Source organism: Falco peregrinus, chromosome 4, assembly GCF_023634155.1.
Source record: "Falco peregrinus isolate bFalPer1 chromosome 4, bFalPer1.pri, whole genome shotgun sequence".
NCBI classification, from domain to species: Eukaryota; Metazoa; Chordata; class Aves; order Falconiformes; family Falconidae; genus Falco; species Falco peregrinus.
The window spans coordinates 60,392,683-60,419,539 of NC_073724.1; the positions used below are offsets into that span (position 1 = coordinate 60,392,683).

The following is a 26,857-nucleotide window of genomic DNA, read 5'->3' on the forward strand; positions in this document are numbered from 1 at the left end:
AGAACAATAAGGAATTATGCTTCCTCGGAAGAGGGTCTTGTGATTGGTATGAGTTGTGCAATTGATTGGTCACCCGGAGCAACCTGCCCAGAGTTCGTATATTACTGAAATGAAGGCAAGCCTCCTCTCTGTTGACTGAATTAGGGAGAAAGCAGTGCGGAAGAATAATGAGAGTTAAGATATAGCTGAGCATCGGTAACATCATAAATAATGCAATCAATAAATTACTCTGTCAGATAAAGACCACTTAAGGCACCGGAACTTGAGATTCTAATTTGATAGTTTAAGGTATGGAGGAACAGTCCCAAAGGCAAGAGGTATGGCAAAGACAGATCCAACACAGTCTGCAAGTACAGGAAGAGCATAAAGTGATACCAGAGTCTAGTTCAAGTTGAACATGATTCTTCCATGTGTGTCAGATATATGGTGTATGTATGTCAGATACAGAGTCCCAGAGATGTTAATATGTAAATGAAAGCAAGTAGACCTCTGGTATGGAAACCTTGTTAAGCTTACACTTTTAGATATGCTCAGTATCTGATAACAACACTGACAGTAGTTAGGATTCTGCATGCAATTTGTAAGAACAGTAGCATTACTGGCAGTACTGAAATCAGTAGATCTGCCATTGACATTAACGACACCAAGCTAACACCGCTGCAGTCTGATTCAGTATTAAATCAGTTACCATGGATATGCATTTGGCAGTCAGGCTGTTTATATAAGCAGAACTAGCAATCTGAACAAAGGCAAGACAATAGCTCATTGCAAATCATAGAATCATAGAATCACAGAATCATAGAAAGGGTTGAGTTGGGAGGGACCTTAAATATCATCTAGTTCCAGACCCCCTGACATGGGCAGGGACACCTTCCGCTAGACCAGGGTGCTCAAAGCCCCATCCAGCTTGACCTTGAACACTTCTAGGGATGGGGCATCCACAGCTTCTCTGGGCAACCTCTTCCAGTGTCTCACCACCCTCACAGTAAAGAATTTATTCCTGATATCTAATCTAAATCTACCCTCTTTCAGTTTAAAGCCATTCCCCTTGTCCTGTTACTACATGCCCTTGTAAAAAGTCTCCAGCTTTCTTGTAGGCCCCCTGTAGGTATTGGAAGGCTGCTATGAGGTTTCGCTGGAGCCTTCTCTTCTCCAGGCTAAACAACCCCAGCTCTCTCAGCCTGTCTTCACAAGAGAGGTACTCCAGACAATAAAGCAAAAGAACCATCTCCCCCAAATAAAGAAACAAAGCAATGTCTTCTGGTCTCAGGATGGATTTGCCTTTGTTACTACTAAAAGGATGCAGACTCAGATTAGAAAATGTAGGTGACTAACCTTTACCCAGTTAAGGATTTAAATGACTTCATAGATCTGAGTCAAATAAGCATTCAATTTGACACTTGAGGTCATTCTGTTGTGATTTTGTAAATCGATGATATAAGCAAACTATGGATTCCATCATCCTAGCTCAGTGAAAGCAGGGCAAGCAAAAAAGGGATAGGACAAGACTATTCTTGTTTTCCTGTACAATGAAGGGGCTAAGAGATGATGTGATATGATGATGACTGCGTAATAAGTTTTCTATGCGCTGACTGCTATTGCAGCAATTCTTGCATTGCTCCACAGATTGCTGGTTCTGCCTTAACTACACAAGAGCCTTGAAATCCCCCACAATTCAAGACTGTTGCAGTCCTATTGTTGTGAAAGAAGTGGTTAGGTCAGGTCACTTAAAGAATTACCACCAAGGAGGTTAAGTGGAATAGGTTTAATATAATCTGTGGAAATGTGACTATACAAGATTTGATGGCAAAGTTTATTCTATTACTTATTACATGGAGTAAATACAGAGATAAATCAAGTCAGAATAGAGTTGGAAACAGTTTATAAGGTCAAAGGTATAAAAAGGTGAAGGAGATCCTCCTGTTGAGTCACAAGGTTTAGAGTAGACACCCTTGCTTTCTAAACTCTCACAGAGTTTAGGTGTAGCTGGATCCAATCTTAGTCTCAGACTTGGTCAATGGTTTATGTCTAAAAGGGAAAGATATAGAAAGTGGGATAAAGAATAAGGTAGACCCTCCTGCTGAGTCACAAGGTTCAGAGGAGACCCCCTTGCTTTTTAAACTCTCACAGAGTTTAGGTGCAGCTGGATCAGTTCCTAGTCTCAGACTTGGACAACAGATTAGATCTAGAGACATATAAAAAGGGTAAGGGGAATGCTGCTGTTGAGTCATGAGGTTTAGAATAGACCCCCTTGCTTTCTAAATTTTCACAGAACTTATGTGCTGCTAGATCTATTCCTAGTCTCAGACTTGTGCAATGGGTTAGATCTAAGGGGTAGAGATAGAGAGAAAATTTGTTCACAGTTTAAGATTATTCATAGGATTTTAGCAGCAAATCAATAAAAATTGTTTTATATCACAAAATTGCATAATTAACCTAACTACTTCAAGCTTGCAATACATATTACAGCAAAAGTATACTGCTAAAAGTTTGCCCTCAAGTTCAGTGGAATAGTCACATCTTACACCTTTGCATTCCTCAATGGGTGAAAGGTTGAGCCTGGAGGAGCAGGGCTATCAGCCCAGGCCCCATTGTCAACTTTCTGTGACCGTCCCCCTAGTATTGCAGACTCAGTGGTTTGTGAGCTCTGAGCAGCAACCCACTCAGAGGTAGATGCTGGTCGCAGCCCACTGCAGTCCAGGAGAGTTCAAAGGGTGTCACTGTAGGACCACTGTTCATGAGGCTGTGAGATGATTGGCTTTAGTCATCAGCAAATTTCCATCTTGACTGCAACCTGAGTTGGTAATTTCTCAAAATTCCAATAACAGTGTATCGTTCCAATCAGTTACCACTCGGGCTATGGTCCAGCAGGAACATTCTGGGGTTGTCAAGGAGTAACTGATTTTTTCCATTCTTCTTCCCTGCTTTGACCAGTCACTGGGAGTTCCAGTATGGACAGTGCTGTTCTCTGCCTTAGCCAAGAAAGAGTTATTGGTACAGTCAAGGGGTGTTTAAGTGCCCTACTCATTACTCATGGCAGCAAGGCCTAGCCTATAGCTCCTGAGGTCACAGAAAGTCTGGAGAGGGGGGAGAAGTGCACCACCACACCTACACATTGCTATAGGAGGGTAAGACTGGAACTTCCGGTGGAAATCTCACACACTGTTCTTAAAAAAAACATTATATGCAGATCTTTAAAAATGCTTCTTTACTGAAAAATGTTAGTGGTTCATGTTTTGGAATGGGCAGACTCTGAAGTGATTCCTAATGCGTATAAAAACTTCTAATTGACAGAGAAATCAAGAAAAACACAGGGAAGAAATAGAAAAATAAATGTCAAAACCAATGATGATTGTAGACTGCTTATACAAATGATAATGGGGAAAATATTAACAAGAAAAAAAGAAACAATATGTTCTGAAATACTTAACAATGATAGTCCTAATGAAAAGAAAACAGATTTATTAAAAAAAACCACCCCAAAACAGCTTTACAATTTGGTTATTAATCAAATTGATTTTAGCTGCTATGAACCAAATAAGAGAGCGCAAACAGGGACACATATTCCCCTTCTGCTGCAGCTTCTTTCAAACCACAGGTGCACCTCATGCAGTGCTTCAAGTCAGGGAGTGGAGAAGGCCGGTGTATGGATTCAGCCTGTGTCCATGCAGGAGGGAGGGAAAACGAGGGGAGGTGACTGCAGCAAATGGCTTCACTGTCATTAGAGTGCATGGGGAGGCAAGCAGGCAGGGTAGTCCTCCTCCTGTGCCAGTGCAGCAGTGTATAAGCCCACGGATAAAGCTCAGTTTTGTCTTGTAGTGTTGTTGATTAACACTTATGCCTAGGGTCTGAGCCTCATTTTCAAAGCGAAGGAAGTTTGGGAGGAAAAGGTTTTGCTGACAATCACCTTTTCTACATTGTTCTGTTTGCAGAGTTGCCACTAGCCAAGACGGTTGGGAGTCATTTGGAAGGGGAAAGTGATTTTTGGAAAACTGTAATTCTCCGCAGGGGAAAAAGAAATTATTTTACAAAATTCCTGCCTTATTCTGTTGTGTTAGGTATTATTTGTTACTATTCAGAGTCAACATTGGTTTATTCATGACTGATGTCCCTGGCTGGAGTGCATCCCCCAGCAGCACTCTCGTCTCTTTTCTGATACAACCCATGAAAGCTACATGCAGGAGACACGTCAGGAACTGTTAAGAATAGGAGAACACAACTGAAGCTGAAGCTAATATGAAATACTTCAGTAGCTAGGCAGGTATTATATAATATTAAAACAAATGTAAAAGAAGTATTCTGATGAAGAACATAGAAAAACGTTCTTTGGGGTTACAGACAGTAAATATGCCACAAAGACATGCCATTGTTAATAATACTGGTTTTAGGAGCTGGTTCTTTTTTCTTTCTCTTTTCTGAGGGGAAGAAGTATCTGATTCAAAGTATGGAGACATTCTGAGGAATGAGATTTAAGATTAGTTTGCTTCCTTGCTCAAATATGAACATAGACGTAGACACAGACAAACACACACACACACACATACACTGTCATGCATCTTAATGGTGCAGCTCTGGGAAAACTGTGTTATTCAGACTAGACTCTTGGGTGATAGGGAAGAAAATGAGTATATACTGCTGTAATCGAAAGTCGATTACCCTGAATTGTAGAGTAAGGCAAGAAGGGAAGATTATTTTTCTGACTAGCCTTGCAGAGCTATTTCTTCCCTCTTAAGCAAGCACTAATTTTTGGCAGAGATTTTCATGAGGCCTTTTAGGAAATCCTTGTGGCATACAGTTTTAGCATCCAATTTGATTTGATTTGATTTTCCTTTGCCAGTGTTTACCTCTGAGTTACAGGGTTCACAAGAAGCCTTCTCAAGCCAGCACACTGGTCCTGATTTTTTTTTTTTTTTTTTTTTTTTTATGTGTCCTTTACTTTCAGGGTTAAACCAAACCCTAAAGAAGGTGCAAAGGTGTATTCAAAGATACATCCACATGTACAGTATCACAAGCTCACATATATCCATAGAGACAGAATAAATATTGCATTGTCAAAGAGCTGGTAATGAAGCTACCATATAGATTCATCTAACCGTACATGGTAATGTGCACTGGTCCAATATATTTAAAATGACGGAAGTTATTAATGTACTGTTATGTACTTGAAATGGATATACACTGACATGCAAATGGTGATCTAAGCCAGCCCATTGGGTGGAAGCTAAGGAAAATAATTTGCCATGCACAAGTGCTTTGCCACTATACTTGTTGGCTTAATTTTAAGCACTTTCCAAGTATTTCAGTCTTTTAGAAATGCTTCTATGCTGTATTTACTTTTGTACTGGTTTTTACTGGGATAGAATTATTTTTTTTCATAGTAGCTCGTAGAGTGCTATGTTTTGGATTTGTGACCAAAACAGTGTTTATAACACACCAATTCTTGTAAAGCTTTACCTATTAGACTGTCTTTATCTCAGCTGAGATTTCTCACTTTTACCCTTCCAATTCTCTCCCACACACAATGGGAGGGAGCCAGTGAGTGTCTCTGTGGGGCTGAGCGACCTACTGAGGGTAAACTATGACAACTTCGTAAATACTTTTTGGTATTTATTAGGCTGGTAGAACTAAATAAACTAAAGCAATATTTCAGACCAAGTTCAATATTACTTTCACTTGTAAGCAATGCAGTCAAGACATTCACCACTGCTTCTAAGAGCCAAAAAAGAAAAGGTATCCTTTCTTAATTATTTCATATTAACAGATACACAAAATAATGTAGAGTTCTTGCTCACATTTACTTTTACCTCTGTATAATGGAAGTCTTTTAAAATTATACTTGCAAAAGCTAAATTAGCAAAACTGTCTTTGTTTTGATATTTTAAATTCCACTGTCTTGTTGGAACGACTTGGTGATTTAAGTGCTTTGCAGCATTTATTCATACAAGTTGTTTTGCCTTTCTACCTGATCAAATGTATATATCCTTTGCATAACTACAGTACCACAAGCACCTTGACCTACTGGAACTGAAAAAAAAATACGTGCAGGAGAATACTACAAGCTTGAAAATACTTTCATTGTGGTTATTTTTACAAAAGTGTGCTTTTTCAGTGTTATTTTGGGAGTGTCTACATTTTGTGGTGTGGTGAAAATCTGCAAATTCCAATTAACACAAAGGGAAAAAAAGATGAAAGATTTGAGAATAGAACTGTCTGTTTAATTCTGTCTTCTCAGCTAGTGAGTTTCCTGTAAATGTTGGCATATTGAGTTGATCTTAAAATGGACTGTAGACTATTTTTATGTCGTGCTGGCAGTATTATCAGTAAAGGTCTAGTACGCCTGCTGCAATATTATTCAGTGTTAAAGTGTGAGCAAATACTTGCATAACTGTGATCTGAAGTTTTGGGTTTAGGTTTCTATCCATGCAGCAAATGCTATTGTGGTAAAAACGACAGCTTTTCCATGTTTGCAGATTTTTGTGATTGCTCTGTTCTTCTTGTCCATATGTAAATGTTATGAATGCCAAGCAGGATTAACTGAGAAGTGCGTTAGAACTGGATAAAAGCCCAATTACCTGATGCCTCCATGAAGCTAAGACAACAAAATCAAACCAAATGAACAAGTGAAATGCTCAAGCCTATATTTCACATTAATTTCATTGGTCAGGCTCTTTCTTTTAAATCACTTTTTGGATATATGCTGTTATTTTTGATGAACAACTAAACAACATAAATTTAGAGGTTATTGATCAGCACTCATTTTACCTGGAAACTAATACACCTAAGTGACAGTGAAAACTTTACTTTGCAGGCATCATACTGGAGCAGAAGAGCACTTCTGTTGAAGTGTTCTTCTGTAGACTCTTGGCAGTATATAATGTATTGCCTTAAGTTAGCTTTAATTCATTAGGAAAGCATTTAAATAAATGCCTTGACTGTAGGCAGTCCTAGTCATTTCATAGTTTCCACTGAATCACTTGATGACTTCAACATTTAAGGAATATGTCTCCTAATTACATGCCAAAGTAGAAAATTTATTAACACATTTTTAAAGGAGATTGGAGTTGGCTTTCTCACCTTCTAAAAAAATCTGATGTCCATATTTTCTTATTGATTAAAATGGTATTGATCTCACTGGATAAGACAGTTTAGACATAGCTAGTTTAAATTTCTGATAACATACAGGATTTGATCCCATGGTTGTTATATTCCTAATGTAGATTTATTCTCTTTCCATGATAAAGTGCCTGTAACATTCTCACTTTTGTACCAGACACCTAACAGTTCATTTCCAACTCCAGGCCATGGTGTGAGCAGCCATGCAGCGAATGCTGTGTTCACTCTTAAAGCAGGTACCTGCTGGGTAAAGGGAGGGTTGTCCAGCCATAAGCTGCAGGAGCCTGATGAAGTTTTGGTTGCCCTCTTATCCCCTGCCTTTCTTTCCACTCTTTCCAAAACACTTACCTATTTCTCAGAATTATCCCTCATGCACCTACAGCAGGCTGGATTGATTTTGAATGAGCTCGTATGTCACCCTCGCTCCCATTAACAATAAGGGCACCACTCTCTGAATCAGGCTGTGGCAGATGTAAGAGCTGACAAGTGGCTGGGCAGACCTATCTACGGCAGACCGCTGGTCCCTGTCTCTTCTAGGAAACAGCTGCAAATCACACAGAAATGACCACAGAATGATTCTAGACTGCAGTCCCCTCGCTGGGAAATCTGACATAAAGTGTTGCAAGACTTATTTCTACTTTTCATTCTCATGGCTGTCTTCAGGAGCTTAAAAGCCATCCTCACTCATAAAGAACCTGCCTGACTTACATACAAATAAGAAGAAGTAATATGGGCCATACCAAGGAAATGTAAGAAGGGAGTGTCTGTTACTACAGTATTCCTTTTAGAGGTGACATCAGAATGTTTTTAGACAAAAATGAAATGTATAAGCAAATACTTTTGAATGTGTCTGCATATTCATTCCCCCAGGCAAGCTCATGCTTAATGGGTTCATTTGCAGCCTAAAAGGGCAGTTTCTCAGCTGAGGACATTCTACACAGACTCAAGTCCAGACTGGTGTTTCAGATCAGAGCTGCGGAGAACAGATCAGATCCAGGGAGAGCTTGTAGTCAACAGATCTTGAGAAGACACCTCCAGCCATACCTTTCCTTTAGAGGAAACACCCATCAGTTCTTACATTTTGGATAAGGATGTACCCAATCAATGACATTCACACTGGCTTTTCTCACACTGAACACACTGCTGTCCAGTTTTGTCCTTCTTTTCATGAATCTCCCTCTCTTTCCTTCTTTCCTTTAATTTAACAGGGAAGACGCTTGGTTTTTGTTGTTGTTGTTGTGGGGGTGTGTGTGTGTGTGTTTTTCCCCTCCCTCTGGGTGAGTTTGAGCTTTTCCATGCTGTTACAACCCAGAACTTCAGTTCCTGAGCCCTCAGAGGCGTACCTACAGCAGCTCTGGGGTGTTTGTGCCATTCCTCTGAATACACAGCAGGAGCACTGGAATAGAGGGGACTGTTGTTTCTGAGCTGCCACAGCCCTTATCCTCATCTTGCTGAAAACCCCCTCATCCTTTCCCCTAACATGGCAAATGTGTGCAGTCTCCAGAAGAGTTTGTGGAGCACATTTGGGAACAGCAACCTCTTTAGCTGCTATAGGTAGATCCAATCAAGTTTATGAATCAGAGTTCACAGTCTCATTTTCTAAGACTTGCCTGTACTTACTATTCACATTATCCTTTTCCTTGCATTCCTATCCTTTCCTTTTCTTTTGTCTATTACCTTCAGTTTCTGTGTTTATCCATTTCTTACAGTAGAACTTCAAGACAGGGATCACACCTTTTTATTCCCAGGGAATGCTATGCAGAGTTCCAGTGTTATAAAAACATTGATTTATCCTCTCCTTTTCTAAATATGTCTGTGTACTTATTGACGGTGATATTTCAGTGTCAGTGATACAGTTTCTTTCAGTTAGAGTATCTCATTTCACATTCAAGCACCTAAGGTATGTATAGCATCCATGACTGTGTAAGCATCCCATAAAAGTTAGGATAGTTATTATCATAAAACTCATTTGAGGTAGGGAAATGACAGAACCATTTAGTTGTAAAAGACTTAAAATGGTCTTTCCCCTGCCAGAACAGAGTGGAGCACTGATTAAACCCAGTTTATCATACATATTCTGTTACATTTCTTATAGACAGAATTTGGGTTTTTACAAACATCTGGCCAACAGAGTGCCGTGGGTGCACAGCAGTTTGTTTGAGTTTTGCGACCTCTAACAATTCTGAGAACTAAACTTTTGTCAGTTACAGTCTAGATCACTATGTGATAGTTGAGAGATCTATTCAAAGCTTGAATTTTTCAAACATCGGCTCTTTATTATTGAAACCATATATTGTTACCATTGTATAAGGAATATTGTAAGAATTTAAGGCAGTTGGTTTCTTGCCTCAAAAATCACTAATCTATGTGTAGTGGATCACTTTGCACCCCTTTGTTTGACATTCCTATGCATCTGCACATTGAATCACCATTTTGATTTTTTTCCAAGAAGTGGATAGGTATGAAGAGATCACTTTCCATCAGTGCGCATGGGTACCCAAGATTTCCTACTGAGCATATTTAATTGCTGGAGCAGCCCCATCTCCAATCAATAGAGACACTGTCCATGAAACGAAGCTGTTAAAGGCATTGCACTACTTGCACATTATGTGCATCATTGAGAGAAGCACAGGCACATCCTTGGAACTCTTTTGTTTAAGATTCTTGGTTTAACATTCTAAGGTCAGACTGTCCCTGTTATGCAGGTCTTCCTCTCCTAAATAACCCTGAAGTATTTTTTTTTTAATTAATGTTGGACAAGTCACACAAGTCACATTACCTGCTACTTGAGGAAAAAAAATCTCACTAATTTTTCAAAAGCATTTTAGGGCTCAGTCTCTCCCACATATCACTGAATTCTTGATACCTTTCCAGTTTCAGTAAGCTCTTACATTCTCTCTTGCTACGTCTCTTACTAGCAATAGCTCTTCAAAGAAAGCCAAATTTTGATACAAAGATTAGGTTGCAATGATAACAAGGATATATTATCACTTAATCTTTCTCCATATCAGATATTTGCATTTTTCATCACAAAATAGCTTATTACTGCATTATTTGTGTTGTGTTCCTTAATGTACCTCTTCATAGATTTGGAAACTCTACTGCTAGGTGCTCTTGTGTATTGTCACTCTAAATCAAAAGCAGAGTAGTACTCCAATTGCCTGTTTTATCTGGAACAGTATGACCATTACAACACTTGAGAAAGTAAATGATTAAATGAGTAACAACTATCAACTATTAAATTGCTATCAGTTTGTATAGAATATCAACCTCCTATTTTGTGTATTTGTGTATAATGTCTATCAAACTTTTTAAAAGTACAAATAGATAACATAAACATTTACAGTACATTATTGGAATATTTTCAAATGCATTTTAAATACAAATTATTTTATAAGTATGATAAATTCTGAGGTTCGTAGGTCTTTGCATCGAAGTCTCAAAGTAAAATCTGATCAATTAGATTACAGATGTGCTGTAAGGTAGGTTATAGTAGGTAACAGAAGATAAATAATATGGAAAGCAACTACATTTTTTTAAACCAAAGAAGTAGGCCCATAGCTGTAGTGAAAGGAAAAAGGAGAAAGGAAGCTGTAGGAGGAACATGGTATAGACAAGCTGAATGATTTACCTGTATATCATGACAGCTATTTGGGTTTTAACAGGTTGTTTATGGTAGCCCAGAATGGAATCTGTGTCTTTTATGAGAAGTATCAACACCATTCTAGTTTCAGCATGCAAAACAATTCCCACCTTCAAATTTAGATGGGTACATATGTTAATTCATAACCATTAAAGTACACAGCAGTAATGAGGCTCCCTCTAGGTTAATTTGTGTCATATTCAGTGTAAACACTTGCTATCTGGTGGTAATCACTGTATAAAAGCCTGAACAACAGCATGATATTTCTCAGGAAAGTTCTTTAATTATCTAGGGAAAAGATGATCATTAACACCTTATTTGGTGATTCCTTGAAGTAAGCAGGATGCATTCCTAAAAAAGGAAGAAAATAAAACCAGTTCAGGAACATGTCTATTGCAATATCATTAAAAATGAGCCAGGAAGAGTCTTTAATAGCATGATGTGAGCTGCCTGAGACAGCTGGCTGTGCATCTAGATTGCATTCACATAGCTTATTACCTTGATTGTATCATATGGTAAGAAATAAGGCAAAAAATATCTAAGAGTCACTTTTTTAGATCAGTTTCTAAAAAGAAGTGTGCAAAGATGGCTTACCAATAGATGTAAATGCTAGCACCTAAATATGGATGAAAGCACTCTGTGAAAATGTATTTCCAGTTTAAATGGTTGCATATGCTTTCTGGGTTTGTAGTGGGTAGATGACATTCTCTTCAGACTTGACTTTTCCCCATTGAACTCAGTGAACATTTTCCTATTGATTTTAACTGGAAAATACTAGACTTTTAGCATGACTGCCCCTGTGGAACATTTGACTCAACAATTGAATTCTGTAAATTCAATTAAAAGGTTGTGTTGATAATATTGGGGGTTTTTTACCTTAACAGTCACACGGCGCTTTAAACAGAAAAACATATAAAATGCATGTGAGAGACTATTTCAGTGACATTATTATTGATATTTTGTTGTAAAAATACTATTGTTTACAACAGATTGTTACTGTCTGTGATGCAGTAGCTAGTGAAAGATTGCGATTCTAACTGCAATTCTCCATTTGGATTAGGGTAGAAAACCTGAACACAACTATATTACACTATTTGTAGAGAAAAACATAAATCTTTTGTAATTCTTAAATGAATTTAAATACTTGTACTTGAAGCACTTAGTTTTAAATTCACTTTTAAGAATGGTAATGTCATTCCTTGATAGAAAGTTTCTGAAAATATCTCAGAGCTCCATTTGTATTTAGTCATGCAGAAGTGATGAAACTGTCAACCAGTCCCAGAGTAGAGAGTGAACATTTACAAAGGACATGAGAAGCAGGAAATTATTTGCTGAGAAGAAAACAAACATGAGCCCGTTGTGGTAGAATGGAGGGTGCATAGGCAAGGGGAGAATTGGAAGAGGAAAAATTTAAAACTTTATTAGTTAATGAACAGTGATTTAATTCCATGATCATCCCAGCACTTAATCAAAAGTTGTAAATGATGTTATAAAGGTAGTGATAGTGCATTGACAGACACAGGTCCATCTCAAAAGCTGTTAAAACCATAATGATCACTTATGGTCCAGGGCTTTTTGGTATCCAGGGGAAATAAGGATCTTTTTGTGATTACTTTCTCCATATAGCAAAACAGGAAATACTAGAGGATGTCAAAGCCATCATCCTCACCATCTGAAAGAGGAAAAGGTAAGATCAGACTGCAGAAACTACCGTGTAATGTTCTTGTTGACAGTTTCTGGCAAAATCTTGGCCGGATTTCCTTTTGATTGCTTTCTGTGCTACATCATCTCTTGAGTTCCGCCTGATGCCCATGCTGTGACTTCAGAACCAGTAATGTGCACATGAAGTGTTATTGGGCATCTTGTCAGCAGCAAAAAAAATGTAGGCAACATGCTAACAGAAGCACCCAATGCCGTGGGTAGACCTAGGCAAGATCATGTAAGTTTTATTGCCCATGGGACTTTACCAACGTCTTGAACTTGTTCTTTGCAAATGTACTGCTTGCTGGGGGTTATGCATCAAGGCTGGGAAGTCCTTAGAAGTCAGTGTAGCTTGTTTGAAAGAATATGTTGTTTAGAAGAACAGATGGACACCTATGAAATTGATATCAGCAGCTGGAAGACTGATGGTAGAGTAGTGCAAAGGATTTGGAACAGGAGTAGCTACATCTCAGAAGCAAGGTGAAGCTAATATTCAGCTGAGTCAAAAATATCGAGTGCAGCTGGCAGTAATTCCAGTCTCCTTCCACAACCTGCATAACCAGTGGAGAGACTTCTGTCTTTGAACTCTTTTAGCTCGAAGAATGATGCCACCGGCATCCTTATGAAATACGATGAGAGTTTGACAAAAAAACATACATGTCATTTAAAGAACGATTGAATGACATTCAGGGGATATGGTGAGTGGCTAGTATGGAAAGCAAAGAAAATAGAAGCTTGAGTCCTACAAAGCATCTGTTAAGTCTATGTGAATAGTTTCTTCCAATATAAGGGTCCGGTGGGGAAACTCATGGGAGCAAGGGACAAGGAATATTTCCAGAGAAACAATGCAAGTCTAGATAGTAGAAAGGTAGATAAAAGAATATATGTTATAGCACAATAGAATCAGATGTATAGTTGCAGATAATGGGGAAAACCCCCGATGCATTTAGAGGGCTGTTATTCTCAGAAAGACAAAAGAAACAAAGAAACGTGCATGTTTATCTGGTCTGTGGCGGTTGTACCTGTCAGCTGAAGATGTTACCTAACAAAGTTGTTTGTTTGAGAATGCCCTGCTAGTGATGAATCCTTTGTGAACGCTCCATAATCTCACTGCAGGAGGAGTAATTACAGCCTATGGACAGTATCCCATCAATGTTCCAGTCATGAGTACTGTTGTAAATGACTGGTAGCTTTGCACCTGGTAGTCTAGTTGAACTAGCATAGAACACCTTTTGGGCAGCCTCCTAAAAATGAGGAACAGTTGCTACCTGATTCTAGGTGCCTACAGTGTAAAAAGCAATGACTTATTAATGAAACACAGAATGAAATGGGGAGTAAACCTTACAAAAAAACCAGTTGTGAAACTGAAGCCTCCTCCTTCATGATTTTAGGGGAAAGTGTGCAGCTTCATTCTTGATTATACAATATTTTGTCTTGCTTTCAGAATATTCTTTCAAAATTCACTTCAGGATTAGTGGGAACATTGATTTTGCTTCAGGAATAGTGGGAACATTGATTTGAATTGTACTGAACTCACGTCAGGTTGGTGTGAAGTATCACTCCAGTTTTGTGTGTTTAAATACAGTTTCCAAAAAATTCCTAAATATTAAGGCCTTCAAGTCCACCTCACAGCCTATTTAAAGCTATTTATCTTACTTAAATGTATTTCTCACTCTTTGGACAGTGTAATTAAATTGAGTATAGATACAGGATATGATTATATCATAATTTTATAGACTCGCCTAATTGTAATGATACAATAATTTTTAGTAAGATGATGATATTACACAAATTGACATAGAAATAAATGTCTAAAAACATAGAATTACACAAAGCTTTTCCTATTATATATTTTCGATTGAAACTACACAGGTTTCCTGAGCTCATTTGAGTTACAATGCAGTATTTTTCTGAGCTTGTTTTAAACAAGCATACAAGCAAAGAGCAGTTGATAATGTATGGATATTCCAAACAGACTTTAAAGCTTTTTACCTCAATCTCAGGATTAAATTTGATTGGAGATTCAGGCTGGTTTTTTCTTATGTCATTTGAGCCAGCTTGCCTATCTTTAACAGCATGATCATACATAGCAGCCGAGGGAGACATGTACTTGAATATTCATTTCTATTTCAAATTTAAGGCTAGATTTTTGTACTGAGGTATGCATATTCTGTTCCACAGAAGTATCTATAATCTAAAGGAGGAGCATTTGCTGTGAACTTTTCATTCTGCACCATCTGTCTCTGCCTACTTTCCTATTGCAGAAGATACAATAAACCTCTTTTGCCCCACACGGGCTTGCTACCAGATCTCTTACAATCCTCCATCACGTCTTCACCTTAATAGTGCTTGCCAGTAGTTTTCACTGAAATCACAACTAGAAATTCGGCAAATTTAACCATACTTCCAAGAGTTTTCCTTATAACCTCATGGCACTGTGGTTTTGGCAAGAATTCAACCCATTCATTCCTATCATCTTGTACAACAAAGTAAATATAAAACCCAGATAAATAATTTTTAGTCACTTTGGTAGGGTAAGATGCATGATTTTAAATGCTGTTGCTGTTGTTGTTGCTGTTTTATATCCCCATTTATTAAACCCAACTCTGAATTATTGCAACCACCATAAAAATGTAATGGGACACCAAGTAAACATAGTCATTCTGGCTCCTGGGACATTCAGATGGTTTCTAATTGATAAACAAGCTCTACTAAAAAGCAGACGAGCCAACCAACAAACAAACCCTACTTGGCAATTCAGTTCTGGTCTTGTAATACTCTGTTTTCCAAAAGACCCTGCACTCCCATGGAGTTCAGTGTAGGGTCAAGCCTTACACCCTCAACAGGACAAGGCAACAAATCCCTGCCACCCACCAAAATGCCAGGGCTTCCTCCTTCCTCCAAGACAAATGGTGCTGTGAGGCTGCAGAGGCAGCACAGCCAGGTTAACCTGCTGTCTGTGCAGCCCTCTGAGCCTGCGGATGGGCTCACAACACCCAAGGACAATGCACAGAATTGTATGGTGTTTTACGTAGAGTCTTATTAGTTCTGGCTAGTTCCTTTGGCTGAGGAAAAGTTCTAGTTCTGGAAACATGTACGATGTTTGCTCGGTGAGCAATCTGCATTACCAACTGGGACTCACACTGCACAGCTGGCTTCCGTATTTGGGAAGGGTGAAAAACTCCTGGGTGTTTCCTACAGTGTTAACAGATGTCTAAATCTCACACATCTGTGCAGCATATAGATGGGATTTGTGCCTGGGTCTACTATATATAGAAAGAAACTGACCTTTCAAAGCTCTAAGCGTACCCTCCAGCAACAAAGTGCCTGAGGATTTAAAATCTTTTAGGTTCTCACTGAAAGCAAAAAATTCTAATTCACTCTGATGAAAAGTGTTGTTTACAGGAATGTCCTTGCCATGTCCCATATCAGTTTTCTCATTGTATAAATACGGAATTAGGGAGGAGTGATAGAAAAGCCTAAACCTGCTTTTTTCCAAGGATCCACGGTCAGTATTGAAAATTAATTTGCAGAATGTCAGGTGCAATAGGAATAAAACAAAAAGTTTATCCCTCTCCCTTCCATGTTACCATTTAAATGTTAAGCTATCAAAGATAGAATAAAAAATCTTCTTAGCTGTTTAATGTCAAGAGGGCTTTTTTGGATTTTTTTTATTTTTATTTGTTGTTGATCTGAATTAATATTTTTTTCTACACAAACTCATTCCCAGTCAGAAAATAAACAAAAGTTACAGGTTTCCATACCCCAAAATGTTTTTCCTTTCTAATAAAAAACCCCTATGTCTCTAGAAATTCAAGTTGTCATGTACATATTCCTAACAAGTTCAGAAAAGAAGTAAATTCCAACGAAATAACAATAGTTATATGCTTGAAATTAATAGTGGTACATGTCTTGCAGAAAAATTAAAAAAATGAAGAAAAGAATGTTTTTATAAGGGTACACCAGAAGCCTGGAATGCTGGTGACCTTGTCTGTTACCCAGTGGCTACTTAATGCCCTGCCAATATGTGCTAAACAAGAGTAACACCTGGATTGGGGCTCTGGCTATTTCAGCACCTTTTTCAGCATCTCAGCCAAAATCTTAAGGCAATTTCTACCAAAAATGCATATTTTTTGCTTCTCAAATCTGGTTGTGCATATATGTTACATTATGTTGAATCCAGAGTGCAAACTCCTCTGTGCTGCCTTTCAAAAACTCATTTATAAACTCTTGCCTTCACAGCCAGGCTATATACTACCAGGCTGTCAGTATCTGAAACTGCTGCAGTAACGTTTAGAGAGTAACAATCTTTCTTTTTCAAGGAAAAAAGGACAGGTTAGTGTTAATTAAGTGTCAGAAAGGGAAGAATGACATTAGTAACACTTCAGCATTCTTCAGTCTACAATGTCTATAACTTGTATATTTCCATCATTACACTCTGTCTTATCGATCATTTTGTTGCAGCTTTTTCTGTCAGGCGTTGTGCCAGGTTTGAACGTATACATCATGGGAAAACTCTCTTGTGCTATGGGAATGCCAAAAGTTATGGAAGCACATAAATAACCTCCTGAATTAGAATCATATGATGAACTTTTGTAGGTATCTGTGCATACAGTAGTAGTGAAGCACTGATAATTTTGCTAAGCATTTGCAGATACGTGTGCATAAAGCAGTCTAAGAATTCTTATGGTTTTGAAGCATCAAGGCCATTTTAACAGTAGAATCATCTCTGTGAAACTAAAGCTTTCAGCAATAGCATTTGACATCTCGTATTGGCAGGAAAAATAATCACTGAAGTAATTTGAAACTATAATAAAACAGATTTCATTCAAATTACTCAAAATATTATTCAAAGTATATCCTTAGAATTAAATTTGAGTGAACAGTTTCTTTTACAGAGATCCAGTGTACACTTCCAGAGAACTAAAACTGCAAATTTAGCCTAAGGGTAAAAGTTTCTTCTACTGATATGGCTTTTTTCCTGTTTCCCTTTCAGACATTAACTAACCCATGTTGTATTTGTGAAATTGATATTCATAGTACACACCTCACAGATATGAATTAGGATAGTGTAACCTCTCCAGACATACTGAATATTCTTGAGTTGAGAATACTCATAATACAGACAATTACTTATTTAAAATTTCAAAACAAAACAAACCATTCAGCTGAGTGTTCAACTTGCAGGTAACACAAATAAGGCAATATATAAACATATCAATAATAGCTCTACATGCATATGCAGTATCACTCAACAGTTCACTCAACACTCAACAACTTTAAAAAACCATTTTTGCATCAAAATCTCTTAAAATGTTGCATGGATACTAAATATGCCAATCCCACCTCCTGTGTAAGTCATCCCCAAACTGTTTATGATTCTGTGATGATTTTATAGGAAAGCATCAAATGGAAACAATGAGAATAGGTGAGAAATGTGGGATGTGGGAGATGTGAGATAGCCATGAGATTTAAAGCCGTGTCTCCCATAAGGGAGGTCACTGTGCATATTTTACAGAGTATGCTAGCTACTAAAATAGTAGGTAAAAGGGAATCTCCTCTGCTAGGTATTTTCTGAATGTGATGCTCCATTTTCCTTTTTTTTTTTTTCCTTTCTTTTTCTCTTCCCCCCACACCCCCACACCCCCCTTCATCATTTATTAGTTTGTTTGTAGTGTGCCCCAAAATACATTTTCTAAGAAACAATTTTGGAGAAGCTTGTTTTAGTGGAGCAAGGAGAATTCTGACTGAAATTTTTTCTTCTTGTCTTTGGATTAGCAGACAAATAAAAAAATATATGTTTGTGCAGCAAGCATGCTGCTTTATAATCTGATTTTTATATAGCTGTGCTCCTTCAGAAGCAAACAAGGGATGGAAAAAGACTGTGATTCATTTAATCAGTGCCAAGTGATCAAGAATCAAGCTTGTAGCACTGACTCTTTTGTAGGTGTACAGAACACAGAAAAACCCTTACTACATTGCCCCATTTTTATCAGACTGAAGATTGCCATGGTCACAGCATATGAGTGCTTCACAACTGCTAATTAATTTCTTTTCACAAGACTCTTGAGATAGCACAATTTCCTTGTCCTCATTTTCTAGAAATGGAACTGAGATATAGAGGAATTAGGTGCTTTGTTCAAGGTCACAGAGGAAGTTGGGACAGAACTTGGAATAGAGCCTAGCTCAAAAATTGTGCCTTAACTAATACATCACTTCCCTCCCCCTGAGGTATCTATGCAAAGGTAGTCACAACACAGTTCTTAGTGAATCAAAACTCCACAAATAGCAGGCAAACCTTGAAAAGTTTAGTTTTGGTAGGAGTATCAGTACTTCCTAAGTAGGTAAGATGCTTTAGAAATCACCTTAAAGCGTATTTTGACATTTCTACCTGAAGTAAATGAAGAAGGCCAGTTGGAATGATTTTTTTATTATTATTTATTTTTTAGGAATTTATATACACAGCCATATTTTTACTATCATTTTTATCATCATTAGTTTGTCTGCTGAAATATTTAACTGAATCCTGCTTTTTCTGAACCAATTCTACCCTCTTGCTTCATGCCATCCAAAAGCCACTGAAAATTTACAGGCAGATTTGTGGTTGGTCTCTTAAAAGCCAAAAGAATTCAGAGTAGGTTACCATAGGAAAATAATTTTTTTTATGTTCTTTTCTGTAAAACTAGCTGTGTTTTGTACAGTAACTAGATTTCAACAGTTTTAAACTGAAGTAAAAGAGAATCTTGTGATAGTATCATATTGTTTTTCAACAGTATGTAATTAATGAAGAAATTTCATTATCAAGGAATAACTGGTCCTGAAGCTGGAAGTCCATTTGTAGTGGATGAAGGTCTGCTATGTTACATTAAAGCAATAACCTGGTTCCTAAACAGATAATCTGAGATTAGAGATTAAAAATTAATTTTGATAAGGACAGAACATTCTTTCCCAGCTCCTGCTTTCATGTAAAAATCAGGTAAGATTAAATGAATGGAAATACTTTAATGCTGTAAAATATACTAACAGATGCACTATAAAGCTAGCAGCCTGGTCAGGATAACTTCTTGTGGACTACCTACATAACAACATGGCAAGTGATTTTTTTTGCCTTGCTCATTCAGTTCTTGGCATCTGCTGATGCCACTGCCATAGTAGTTTTAGACCCTTGCTACCATCTAGCTACTAACCAAGGGACTAAAAGTTGCGTATGCTGCTACCGGTCATTTGAATCTGTAAATGCCTGAGTCTGCATGATAATTTTTGCTAAAATAGCTCTGTTACTGTGTGCTTATCTAGCATCTCTCAAAAAAAATAATTACTGGCTGGATTGTGACATTACAGATATGATGTGTCTTGCCCAAGGTCTTGTCAAAAGTGAAATAACCTTTGAAAGACCATTTGTGCTGGAACTTTGGGAAATGACGAGAAAGTAAAACTGTATCTTTTTAACCAATAAGTCCTCGTGGCTATATTTTTTAACAGCTAGTTACCTTAGCCTCATTAGATACACTTTTTTTGTCCTATGTAACATGCTTGGCCCTCAATCCCTTCATACCCTGTTACTTTTCCTATTGATCAGGAGCTTCTCTGCAGTGGTTTGTACAGTAAATGCTGCGTGCTGGAGTCATCTTTGTGTTTTGGAGTAGATTGAAAGAGATAGGGCAGCCGCTGCAGGTCACATCTGATGGGAGATCTGAGTTGTCATAATAAGCCAGTCTCTCAGTAACTTACAGCGATGAAGTTCTGAAGCAGCCAGCTCTGGCAGCTGCTGTGCAGGCTAAATATTGATTGGAAGGGAAAAATGAGGGAGATGGTGACCTTCTATTCAGAGCCTGAAAAAAGTGTGTCCGGGATGATGTTATTGCTAATGCAGCACCTTCCCAGTTACCCCGCACAATAGCAGGAGGCAGCTGTGCTTTCTTCCTGCCTCAGATCCTCTGCTCCTGACTTCTGACACAGAGTCATTAACTTTGTTAGCCTCGCTCCTCCCTTGGTGCTTCCTGAAAGGAAAGTAAGAGGAATTCTTCTCAACCCAAGCCTCATCAAAGTCATGAGAGTTATTTTCAAGTACACTACATTTTTTATCTGTAAGTTACCTAAAAAAAAAAAAAAAAAAAAAAGCATAGTTGAACTGAAACTCCCTCAAGCCTACCTGTATTTTCAGCAATTAATGGGGGAAGTATTTACCGTTCAAAAGGCTTTTGCTGTTTGGATTTCCTCCAGTTCAGAATCAGCTCTATCAAATTGGCGAATGCAATTTATTATGTCCTCAGGGACATTCAGCTGTCCCAAGTAACCTTTCTCAGAATAGATCCAGCTGTGTCCTTCTATACAAAATCTTTCCACTTCCCTAAAAATGCAGTCATTGTAAGGATGTCCTCGACAGAACTATTAAAGATACCCTTAGGCCCAGCTCTGCATTAATGACCTATAAGCTCATGACTTCCATTTCTGCTGTGTATATTTTGATGTGAGGGTTAAGAAGGATAGCACAGGTTCAAGCACACCAGCAAGATCCCCAGGGAAACAAAAGTGCAATTATTCTGTAAATGGCAATTCAGAATTAATGGTCCAGGAAAATGACTTTGCAGAGAACTTCAGCTCCCATGATTTTATTTAGAATTGACAGCACTTGGAAGACAGTCCATTATAAGACAACAATGTCTTGCATTTTTCTTAGCATATTTAATCAACAGATCTTGAAACAGTTCTTTGTCTTGTCTCAATTTTGTAAGTGCTGGTAGTGAGGTATCTGGAAATGAGACAGTGAGTTGAATTTGCTTGCTTGAAGTGATGTGCAGCTTATGGCTGACTAGGTCAAAAGGGAACAGTGGCATCCTAGTTCCTTAGTGTAGTATCAGTCAATTCTGACAGGTACTTCAATGATCCAGGTGTTGTGTCTTGACAATCAATGGAGGAAAATTAAATGGATTCAGGTTGAGGCTTGTTATGTGTTATCTGCTTGGAGAAAAATAGTATACATGCACACAACTATGTATTTACAACATAGTCACTGTGAGTAAATTAATGACAGGTCTTTAGAAAGTGAATTAAATGAGTGTTTGCTTAAAAAAATGTATTTCAGTGCAATCTTACATTTTGTTTTTAGTGTCACCTGTTTTTCACAGTATATGGGCTCAGCCATTTCCTATCAAAAAAAAGAAAAGAAAAAAGGGTACTTAGAAGGTAAGTAGGGCTTACATTGGGAACACATACTGACTTCAGGAATCAGCTCAGTAAAGCAGAGATAATTGTCTTGATTTCCCTTTTTTGCTCCGTTTCCTATAGCCTATGTAATCATGCTATTTGTCTGCCTGCTCTTCCTTCCACCCTTAAGTAACTTTTGAACCCATTGGCCAGTTTCTGCCATCTGTGACAAGCAGACTTCTCAAAGATTTGAGGTTTCTGAGAAATGTTTCCTACACAGAGGAGGAAGGCTATGGGAATGGCTGACATTCACGCTCAGCAGTTGCCTGCTGTGTGCCCACACATACCACCTTGGCAGCCAGCCCGTGGGAGCTGCTTGCCATCCTCTGCTGCTCCTCATTGCAGTGTGGGGTAGGGAGCCCAGGACTGCAAAGAAATGGGAGGACTGTAACCTGCAGAAAGAGGTGCAAAACACCAGGGGAGGTGTCCGGGTTAGCGCAACGAGGAAGTGTAGACTTGCAGGAAACACACTGTTATGAAATTTAGCATCTTCACTTTGGCTGGTCGAAGAATGGTGTATTTAAATTTAATACAGAAAGTTCTCCAGTCAATATACAGAGAACATCTTGCCACAGGAGCAACTGTCATGGAGTCAAAAATCTTACTTATGCCACCTGATTTAAAATCTTAAACTAGGGAGTTAGTGTCTCAGTGCCCCTCAAAAATTTTCTCTCTTCCTGTAGACAGTATATGGAAGTTTGGTAGCCTGCTACCTGAATGGAGCTACTATATTTAGGTGGGGTTTCCTCAGATTTGCTTCTTGGTCCTGCTGTTTCCTAAGAAACACTAGTTCAGCACACTGACAAAAGAAAGCAGAGGGCTTCTGTGTTGCTGCATGCGTTTTTTCATAATGAAGATCTATGATGCCAGTAAGGTAGATATTAATACATCTTGACAGAAGCCAATGTATTTAAGTAGTGCATCTTTCCTGAAGTCATGTAGAGGTTCTTTATGGAAATATATATAAGAGAGAAAATAGCCTCACTGAAAGTGTATATTAGAAAACAAGACAGGAAGGGAAACTGATTTACCCAAGGCATAAAAATGGTCTTACCTAATAGAAACATTAATGTAATATTTAATGTAATTTTGCACATTGCATGTAGATATCTGCATTTATATGAACAACTTCAAGACAAACAAGGGGGAAAAGCTTGCTTTAAATGATTATTTTTCTGCACACAAAGCCAATGAAAGTCTTAAGTCCAACAGATTATTGTGTAAGTGAAAAAAAAAAAAAAAGAGAGATTGAAAAGAGAAGAAAGAGGCCTAATTGTACTGCTGAAGTGGAGGTGAATCTTCTGATGACAGGAGATGGAGTTAGTGCTTTGGACTGTTTGAAAACACAATCAGGTGAGCAGCGTGGCTCGCAAAGATTAATCTATTTCAGATATGTTTTATCACTCAGTCAACCTACGGCCTAAATTAGTCTTGCTACTTATTGGGTTTTTACTCAGGATCTCATGTCAGGTTGTTTTATGGTCATGATTTTAATGCTGCTTTGATTACTGTATTTGTTGAATTAAGATGTAGGCTTTTTTGTTTTTAAAGGACTGAAAAGCAAACACAGGTGTTATGTTTGAAATATGCTGCTGCTGTGTCTATTCTTTCTTGGGAGGAGAGTATTTTTTTTCACTTGGGTGTTTATTTTCAAGGTGTTCATTTTCAGTGGTCTCCATAATTTTATGAGGCACTATAGGTAGCTGTGTTACCGGAGAAGATGGAAAGGCTTATGCTAGAGCAATTTATCCTCTTTACTGTTCAATTCTGAGGTAGGTAGTTGGAGATTGGCCTATTATGACTACAATTTTACCAAAACACTGCCAATAAATGGTTAGAAATATTTTCTGGGGGTCTTTCTGCATGGTAAATTGCTTTGCATTAATGTTGGTAGCTACATGGACCCATGTGTATAATTTTGTCTTTAGAGGTTATGACTTTGGTTTGGATTTCAAATTCTATTTCAGCTTAGAGAGAGAGAAAAAAAAAGGTATCAAACAGTCAATGTGATAACCTCTTATACGTCTCCATGTTCATCTGTTGTCTTCATGAATTCATCATTTTGACCTTAATATGGCCTTAAAATGTCTTTACTTTTACGGGAATATGTAAAATGAAAGGCACTCATTACATATGAGTGGAGGGAGCGTAGAAGCTGAGGTCCCTAAAGCAGATCCCTGCTTTCCATTCTGTTTGCTTAACAGTTGGCCTAATAGGTAACCTGGGTGATTATGGAGATGGAGTCTTGCTCCCAACTAGGATTTCTGTGTGCTTTACAAAATAAATCATTAATATTAATGGGTGCTAACACCACAGACCGCATTTATGTAAGTGTGAACAAGCTGCATACACTTACATCTGTTGTCTGATCTGGATGGCTACTCCTATGAATTAGCTCAGTATCCTGTGTGGCCATTACTCATAAATATCTAGCTAAAGAGCAAGCATACAGACATGATTTGGGTGAAGAAAAAAAATACTTAAAACACATGTGGTGTGATATAATACTTGGAAATGTCATTCTGGTAGCATTTTTAAAAGAGATAAATAAGAACTGAAAAGAAAGCAATAAAATAAAAATGAAACTAACCCCCTTCTCTTACAGTAGTAACTTAAATTAAAATTTTAGCATTCGCATTCAGAGCGTAAGTTTGGGCAAAGGTTTATCTAATTGTGTTTTAGGCTGTGAAACATCCATGATATGGACATTAAACAGTAAGCAATTTCAGTTCTGGAGTTCCCAACACGCATACACACAAAAGTGCAGACATGCTCACAGACTGCAAGTTATTGAAGTGGGCTGATGTTGGAAGTTTTCTTGCAGAGACATAATTAACAGAGCATGGTTACCTTACTTCTGAGTTTGCATTTTCCAGTCCCAAGTTTTAATTTCTTTACCTTTTCATCTTTGCTTTGAATTTCCTGGCTTTTTGCTCATTTTTTTTCTAATGCTTTATTAGATGCTTAACCGCTTTTAAAAATTAATACAATTTGAAAACATTGTGAGCCTGATCTTCAGTGACGTTGAGTGCTCACAATTCTACATGTTGTTGATAAGCACTCCAAGGCCTCAGCAGCTTTTATGTCAGGTGGTTCATAGGTTCTGCCTAACTTCTAAGATCTCATAAGCCTGTAGGTATATGTAGCTCAGTAATTATATAGGTACATGAAGAAAAGCTTAGACTTTGTTTTGATGCAGTTTCAATGCATATAAAGGTCAAAGATGCATGAAAGAAGTCTAAAAGCTCAAAATTTACTCAAAGAAAAATCCCTTTAGCAATGAGGTAAGAAAGTAGAATTGCTACTTTCCAAGAAATTCTTTAATCTTAGTTGCATACAGAAAATGTATGGAGAGCAGAGAGTTACAGAGAAGGTGTGCTGCAGCATTGCAGAAATTCTTAACAATGCTGCCATCTATTTGGTAATCTTATGAGATGGCTTTATGCAAACAGAATTTCAAAAGTACTTTAGTTATAACTATGGGAACCTCTGTTACCCTAAAGCAACTCAGACTGGAAATAAAAAGTGGAATCATCTCACCTAATTTTAGCATCCAAGAAAATCTGTGGTCAGCTGCGTATGAGCTGGCACCTGTGCCCCGTGCTGCCTGGAGACACTTGCACTCTAGATTCTGAGAAATCCCATACAAAGTGCAGTTAGCATTATTTCTTCTCTCCAGAAGCTACATATTATGTGCCATTTGTCTGAAAAAATGCAGAAACTTACATAATCGAGATTATGTTTCTCAAACAAACTGTATGATAGAAGAGAGGATGATACCATCCTTTTGTTTAATAATGAATAAAGCCTGTAAAAATATTGACAAGAAAGCTAAATTTTTTTGGTGATGATTACAGCTTGAAATAAAAAATAATGCAAGACTATAAGAAAAGTTTAAATTTAGCTTAACATTAGAAATCTTGAAACTGTCTTTGAATTCATTATATAATTTTACAGTATTATAAAAAGTAGCCTATATGTACACCTTCTCATTATTTCTTTAATGATACTCTTTCAGATCTTAACTTTTGATAATGAAATTTTTATTGTATAATAAACCACGAGAATGTCACATCTGACTTATGGAATGATTACATACAAAATATATTTTAATAACAACAATATTTTTATGAAACAGTGAAAAAAAAATAACCTTTAATATATTAAACCACAAACACGTAACTGAAGACCTAAGGAAAAAACCCAGACTTTCAGGATCTGAAGTACTTTCGATCATAATTGCATTGTGCTGGAAATGATTGTCTGGGAAATGCAATCCTGAAGTGACAACTATGTCATTCACTCTCTAGGTAATAATTGTCTATGTCCTCTAAACCTGAAACTCAGAAATTTCATATTTTATATAAGAAGTCAGACTAAATATGTTATTCCTCAAATGGGTGAAATAGAGAAGGATCATTGAGAATATGTTCATTTTCATAGTAGTATATTGAGTATCAGTGTTTATAAAGTAATTTTCATTTGATGAGGAAATGTTGATGAGGCTAATACATACATGGGAAATATATATGAAAACAGCTTTTCCTAGAAGCTGTCAGAAAATTCTTTCATTCGTCATTCTTCTTGAAATCTAGAGTAATACTTGTTTATCTTTCTGAGAACATCTGCATTAACTTTGATTTTAGACACATCCTTTCTCCTTGTTAACCTACTTCTCATCTTGGATGAAATGCAGTTCCCACAAGGATTTTAAGCTCTGATTTTAGAAATTTAAGGTAATTTCTGAATGTAGGTTCCTGTTTTCTTTAGTTCTTTTAATTCTGCTGAGTAACCTTTCTCCATTTTCCCTTTTGAAATCAAACACATTGATTACTAATTTGTTTTATTATTTAATTTTTAAAAAATGACATAGGAAATCAATCATGACCACTTGAATCAGTTTTATTTTCTGTCACCAAATATTTTTAAAAGCCCTTGTTACTTAGGAAAACTAAGGACTGTCACAGATGGTGCACTGAAATGAATGGGTGCAGCTATGGCCACCTTTCATTATATGCCCTGCCTCTGAGGTATTTTGCCTATCTCCCTGGACTGAATCCTTTATTCCATTTTTGAGGTGCCTCCTGACTCAACATGATTTTCAATATGCATCAGAATTCCCTGTGTGTGGAGACACAATCAGCCATCAGTTTTTAATATAACTTAAAACTCTGCTAAAGCCCTTGCTTTCAA

At 37.6% G+C, this 26,857-nt stretch overlaps 1 protein-coding gene across 1 annotated transcript in view; it reads left to right on the plus strand.

Moving 5' to 3' along the window:
* Positions 1 to 26,857, plus strand: part of NALF1 (NALCN channel auxiliary factor 1) — a 490,070-nt gene that overhangs the window by 73,152 nt on the left and 390,061 nt on the right. The window lies entirely within an intron of this gene.